Source organism: Suncus etruscus, chromosome 15 (genome assembly GCF_024139225.1).
Source record: "Suncus etruscus isolate mSunEtr1 chromosome 15, mSunEtr1.pri.cur, whole genome shotgun sequence".
NCBI lineage: Eukaryota > Metazoa > Chordata > Mammalia > Eulipotyphla > Soricidae > Suncus > Suncus etruscus.
The window spans coordinates 64,049,087-64,056,101 of record NC_064862.1 but is presented as its reverse complement, the minus strand read 5'-3'; the positions used below and the strand labels follow the sequence as shown (position 1 = coordinate 64,056,101).

At 36.9% G+C, this 7,015-nt stretch overlaps 1 long non-coding RNA gene across 1 annotated transcript; it reads left to right on the top strand.

Annotated features, from left to right (window-relative positions):
* The first annotated feature begins 1,862 nt into the window (after positions 1 to 1,862).
* Positions 1,863 to 4,427, top strand: LOC126031295 (uncharacterized). The gene is made up of 3 exons (XR_007503270.1): positions 1,863 to 2,060; positions 2,932 to 2,957; positions 4,373 to 4,427. It is a non-coding gene; the product is annotated as an uncharacterized LOC126031295 (long non-coding RNA).
* The last annotated feature ends 2,588 nt before the right edge of the window (positions 4,428 to 7,015 follow it).

Sequence of the window (7,015 nt, the reverse complement as noted above, 5' to 3'; positions counted from 1 at the left end):
GTGACCCAAAAACTAAAAAAAAAAAAAAAAAAAAAAGATAAAAAAGAAGAGGATAAGTGAAAAATGGTAAACTAAATTGCATTGAGCAATTTGGGCTAAAGATTTGCTTTTTTTGGTTGAAATATCAGTGTATTATAATGGTTGCTGTTTAATCACTGCTTTATAATTATCTTTATTCTCCTACATACCTTTAATTAATTGTTGATGTTTCCCATTCTATAGTTACATGATAAAAATGACTACGGTTCTATTTTCTATACACTTAGAAGATACATCAACATTGCATATAATGTAAGTTTGCATTCTTCAATTTTATTTTCGCTTGCAGATTAAGTTCTATTAACTATTTAAAATAGTGGAGATGTGTTCTGATGCAAAAGGCAATAAAATTGATACCAGTTTTTTCACCAGCTGTTTTCTTATACATTGAAGCATTTTTGTGTGGACTTAATGACACCTTATGTTGAATACAAATTGCTCATTGCCTATTTGCCTAATAAAATTAGCCGCACACTAATTTAGCAAATGTAACTCGAATTTCTCCCAAAAGTTTTCCCCATTCTTTCTATTAAACAGTTCTGGCGATGGCCTTCTATTAAACAGTTCTGGCCATGGCCCAGCTACAGCAGTCACCAGAGCCGTGCAGGGGGAAGGGAGGTTTGCAAAGCTGGGAGTTGAACCAGGGACCTGTACATGTCATATATTAGTTTTCCTTTTCTACAGGTTGCTTGAAATAGCTTAGGTCAGAACGTCTGTGATATCCGACATTTCTTTAATTAATTGTTGATGTTTCCCATTCTATAGTTACATGCTAGAACTGACTACAGTCATATTTTCTATAAAATGAGAAGCTTCATCAAAATTGCATATAATGTAAGTTTGCATTCTTCTTCAATTTTATTTTGGCTCGTGGATTAATTTGTATAAACTATTTAAACCGTGGAAATTTTTTGGATCTCCATGTTTGCATGACTGATGCAAAAGAAGATAAAATTGATACCAGTTTTCTCACCAGCTGTTTTCTTATATATGGAAGCATTTTTGCGTGGACTTAATGACACCTTATATTGAATACAAATTGCTGATTGTCTCTTTGCCTAATAAAATTAGCAGTGCACTAATTTAACAAATGTAACTCAAATTTCTCCCAAAAGTTTCCCCATTTCTTCTAGTAAATGGTTCTGAGGGACAGTCTGGCTATGGCCCATTGACAGCAGTCACACAGGGCAGTGCTGGGGGGGAGGGAGTTTTGCAGAGCTGGGAATTGAACCAGGGACTTGTACATGTCAGGCAAGTGAATTGATATTGGAGACAACTTGGCGCTTTTCACTACTTTTCCTCCTCCTCGCCAAAAGAGATTTAAAGGTGTGTTCACTTTAAAGCTTGACTTCAAGTTTCTAAAGAGTATTTTTTGAGTTAAATGTATTGTAAATGTGTTTCTGGGAGTGATGAAGAGCAAGTATAGCTTTCCTTGTACCTAGCTGATTCCATGAGTAGGTCCTAAGCATAGCTCCAGTATCCTAAACCCACCCTACCCCAATCAATACAAAACAACAAAACAGCTATTAAATGTGCTTGAAGTTTATCATCTCATTTATTTCAGTTTTTCTCTATTCTCATGACTTTTTCTGAATCTTAATTTTTCAAATTTTAGAATTTGTGGACATTGGCAATCGGTAGTGCCTTTGTGGGGCTTTGGACACTTGTTTTTGTCATGTGGCGAAGTTCCCCTCCTGTAAGTATGTTAAAGACCTAAGTACAGTTTGAACCAGCTATTTGAAGGTAGATTTATGTGTAATGGACATGTCTTTTATTCAAATGTATTTTATACATACTGGGGAAAAATTCTCGATTTGTGGTACACCTTAAGGTTTCAGACTTTCAAGGGTGATTGAAAAGTATCCCTCGGTGTCTGGAAACACACGTTCATATTATAATTTTCTTTAATTGAATGACTATTTTCCCTGGTTTATCATAAACTAACATTTTCAGCTATATATAATAATTCTGAATTAAATTTTGTTTCTTTCTACACTAGATAATTCTAGAAGATTGTGATGGTAAGTATGGTCAAGTTATTCCTGTGATAGTTTTATTGCTAATTTTGATGTAGCTTTTAATTCAACTGGAGACATCTGACTACTGAACTCATGGAAGTTTGAGTTGCAGTATAAATCATTCAAATGGAGAGGAACTTGATGTTATATCAGGGATCTGGATGAAGTGAGATAGGGGAGATAAAATTTTAAATATTTTAAATCCACATTTTTGGCTATATTAGTTTTCCTTTTCTACAGGTTGCTTGAAATAGCTTACCTGCAGAATGTCTGTGATATCTATGAATACATATACATTTGACGCATTCTCCCTATTGAAAAGAAATATTTGTTCATTCACAAAAAAGAAAGTAAAATATTTTCAGACATAATCTCATTAAACAATATGTTCTTGGGTTCAGAAGATATTATATTAGTTAGGGCACATGCCTAGCACACAGTTTACCAGGAACAGATTCCTGGCAACATGTGTTCCCAAGTATAGGCATGAGCAGCCTTTGAAATCCCAAGTTTTGTATTGTGTGGTCCTGAATGCTCCTACACCTCCAGAAAAATACCACCTCTTGGTAATCTAGCTACCACAAGGGTCAAGAAGTATTTTATCCATGTGTTCTTTTTGTTGACCAGGTCTCCTGAGCACTGCTTGAGAGGTCCTCAGCATTGTTCTTTCAGATATATAGTGCCACTAATTGAAACAAACAAAACAGTAAAGCTAAAATGTTAATGATACTTCTAGAAACCAGATAATACAACCCTGTTTCTAATAGATGGGATTATCACAACTGTTGATTTTCCCAGTAGTCATAGTCAAGTATTATTTTCTTGTAGCCTGTTCACATGAAATAACAAACATTTAATTTTCAATTGATTTCAGAACGACTTACCACTGTGAGACACCAGGTAATATTGTCCTTTCAATTCTTCGCCATGATTCCCTTTCAATGACTTCCACTTTAGGTGGTGCCATTATGATTATAGTTTTCTTTGATGCTACTGCACTCTTTCATATAGCCTATAAATAGTATACTTCAAAGTGAACATCATTTAAATTATCTTATGTGTAATTTGTGTAAATATATGTGTACAAAAGTACACATTTATATCTTTTCACGAATACATATATGTACATATATACTGAAGAAATGGCTATAGAATACCAATTCTTAACATTTCCATTACTTTCAGCTTAAGGAATATGAAGTAAAGATTTTTAAAGTACTATTAAAAATTCCGATTCTATTATAATAGTATCATAAAGTAAAGATAAAACTGCATTCTTTACTTGGATGCTACTCTAATGATACTCGAAACAAAGAAGTAGAACAATGAATATTTAGGAACAATTTTATCTTTTATTAAGGATATCATTGACTTGTGAGAGAAACAATGAGGTCTGGATTTCCAGACATACTGTACAAACCAAATGGAAGAGCATGGTCATAATGTGACACCTAAGCTTTGTCGAAAGTGGGCTTTCAGGCTTTTGGTGCATTAGATAAATTGAAATTCCCATTTTCTCATGCTATCCACCCTGGTAGAATGTGTTCATCTAAAAGCTCCTTGAACTTTTATACTAGTCTGGTATTGCTTCAGTTCATATGGTAATAACTTTTCAATCTAAGCACAGAAAGTACATTTTGTTTTGAAAACCATGTTACTTTTGGCCATCCTCTGTGTAGTCCTCTAAAAGAAGTAGAATAACCCAGTGAACTTATGAGAAATGAAGACATCAAACATAATTCCAGAGTCCCTGCCTTTGTAATGCTGAAAAGGATTTCCCAGGTTAACTTCAGAACAGTATCATTGTATATATATATGTAAAACTTTGATTATGAAATTCCACTGAGTTATTATAAAGATTAGCCCTTTCCACTTCCTTACATTTCCCTTGGCATGTAGTCATTTGTTCCATTACCCAGTAAGTAAGATATCTGTGGATAAAAACAAATTATACTTAGGATGTTTTTCACTAAAATTGTTTTTCACTAAAATGTTTTTCACTAAATTGTTATTGTGTTAAATTTTTCTTTTTTTTTTTTTTTTGGTTTTTGGGCCACACCCGGTGACGCTCAGGGGTTACTCCTGGCTATGCGCTCAGAAGTCGCTCCTGGCTTGGGGGACCATATGGGACGCCGGGGGATCGAACCGTGGTCCGTCCTAGGGTAGCGCAGGTAAGGCAGGCACCTTACCTTTAGCGCCACCGCCCGGCCCGTGTTAAATTTTTCTGAGCCAATTCTGAACCATTGATTAACATGGAGTTTTGACAGCAGAGACAGATATTTGACATTGTGTCTTTCCTCTTAACAATCTCATAGCTGGATATTAAAGAAAATGCTGAACTGAGATACCTAAGAGCTTGGAGATGTCTGATGGAAGGTAGGTTGAAGATTGGGAGGAAATAAAATATTCAAATATGAGCTGAGTTGCTCTTGGGAAAAAAAATGAATTTGTGATTTGATCTCCCACCTTAACCAATGAGTGGATACACTAAGAAAATGCTCCCTTTTCAGAAAAGAAATTGCTTCTAGAAAGAGATTTGGCCATAATTGACTCCAAAATCCAGAATCTAGAGCTCGAAAACTCAAGCAAAAAGGAGAACATTCCAGATCAGCACCAAAGTTTAGAAAATACTCAAGATGCAGACATGCTTACGCAAGTTCTTAGGAATACTGTTGAATGAATGAATTAATGAATGATCTAGCACAACTATGCCTACATTTGCTTAACTTTCTAGATATAATTTTTTATCAGATCATTCAATAAAACTTATAGCTTTCCTGATTTTAAACCCTGCCATTTTTCTTTCTGTCCTAGCTGGTTGCTCTCTATCTTGGTTCTGGGTAGTGAGAAGGTGCTTTATGTATTAATTCTCTCTTCAAAGTCTCCCTAAGATTCATTTCATTGCTTTTATTTTTAGTTCAATCACTTTGCATTATTTAAACTCGTGTCAATTTACTTTTTAATTTCATGCCAAGATTTGCATTGTCAAAGATATTTTGGAAAATGTTGAATTTTGTTGCCCAAGTTTATTTCAGGTAGGTGGTCTGAGGTGCTAGCGGTACTGATCTATTGAAATCAGTTTTTAACTGTCACCATTCACTTCAGGTCCAATCCCTCCAAAGGCCAGTGCCGTTCCAATTATACCTGTATCTTGCCCACTATCTTTCCAGGGACCCAGCCAAAGCTGTGGTATCACTAAGACTCATTCAGCTATCAAATTCCAAATTCAAATTTCATTCTAAGACGTGTGTTCAAAGATGATCCAACGTCCTTCTAGTGGAGGTTCTGTTTAAAAGTTCATTGACTTCTCAGAGGAAAGTGCACCCAAAAGTTAGACTGGTCTCCCTCCTGACGTTCCCTTTCCATTCTGTCTTCAGGCCATGACTAGCTTTTTTCCAGTTGCATTAGGGAATTTTTCTGATTGGATCCATGTGTGGTGGAATATGAAGTAAATGAGAGACTGCACAATGTATGTGTGAGAACAGCGTGTTTGATATTTTACTGTGAAGGATTAGGAGTTTAAAGGGGGTACTTTTGAAGTCAGTTTTTCTATGGTATTAAGAGAATGCTCACATTTGCAAAGCACAGATATCTTCTAATGAACAGAAATATTATCTGTATACATTGTTTGATTTATAAAACGATTCAACTAGCTTTGATGGTATGCAGACCTGATGAATAGACTTATATTAAGTAAGAGTTAATAAGTAGGGAGTCAAATTTAATATCTCCAGGCAGTTTCTGTTAGGCTAGCCTGAGATATAAATTAGGGAATTCGCAAGGAGCTGAGTTTCTCTATCATACATTCTATTTCTAAGCGGAGAGGTTTTATTGCTTAAGGGACAGATTGAAGGAGAAAGTTTATGTCAAGAAGGATGAAGCTCTCTTCCCTCTATTCCCTCTTCAACAGCCCACAGCTAGATTCTGGTCAAAAATTTTCAATATTAATTGTAAGTAAAAGTTAGTTAATAACTACTCAAGGCTCTTTAGAGAAGCCCCAAAAAAGAGGAACTGCAAGGACATTTTAAAAACAAAGAAAAGTATGGTTTATAAATGTGTTTTTTGGCACTGAGTTTTCCAGGTAAAGAGAAAATTATCCAAGGCTATATTTACCTATAAAAATCCTTATGTTAGGAAGTAAAAAATTTACTCTGGCAAAAGCCGGCTCCTTGTGTGTGACACCAGGTGGGGAAAATCCGCGAAAGTACACCAGCCCAGTGGGGCCCAACTGTGAAAAACTGTGAGTGTGACCTGTCTATGTCTGTCTACTATCCTCTTGTGTGAAACTCTTGCGAGTGGGGCAAAAAGAGGCTCCAGAAACCTCGCTCACCCAGACGCCATTTTCAGAGAGGGACTACAGAGCATGAAAACTGGAAAAGCTTTGCAAAAGCCGGCTCCCTGTGTGTGACACCAGGCGGGGAAATCAGCGAAAGTACACCAGCCCAGTGGGGCGCAACTGTGAAAAACTGTGAGTGTGACCTGTCTAAGTCTGTCTACTGTCCTCTTGCATGAAACTCTTGCGAGTGGGGCAAAAAGAGGCTCCAGTGGAGCACGGCCGCTCCACTGCGCTACGCGGCCGTGCACTCTTTCTAAGGAAAGAACTCCATTGCAACAAGAATGAAAAATCACACGAAGAACGGCGCTATATCACAGAAGCAAACATTTCTCTCCGGACAGTCTTCTCTGTTGCATGCTCGGGCCTAAGATTTGACCCAGTGTGAGGCTTCATCCACGGAGGACTCCCCTCCCTTAGAGGCAAGTCAGCCCATCCAGAAAGGGAGGAGCCAGAGGAGTGTGCTGCCTGCATCATATAGACAATGAATACCACCACAACCCGTAGAAAAACCCACAATACAAGTGTGACAATGGGGAAACAACGCAGGCCAGCATCAGACATAGAGAATGAAGATGACAATTCTGAGGACCAGATAAGGACCAACCAACTAATCAACCTCTCA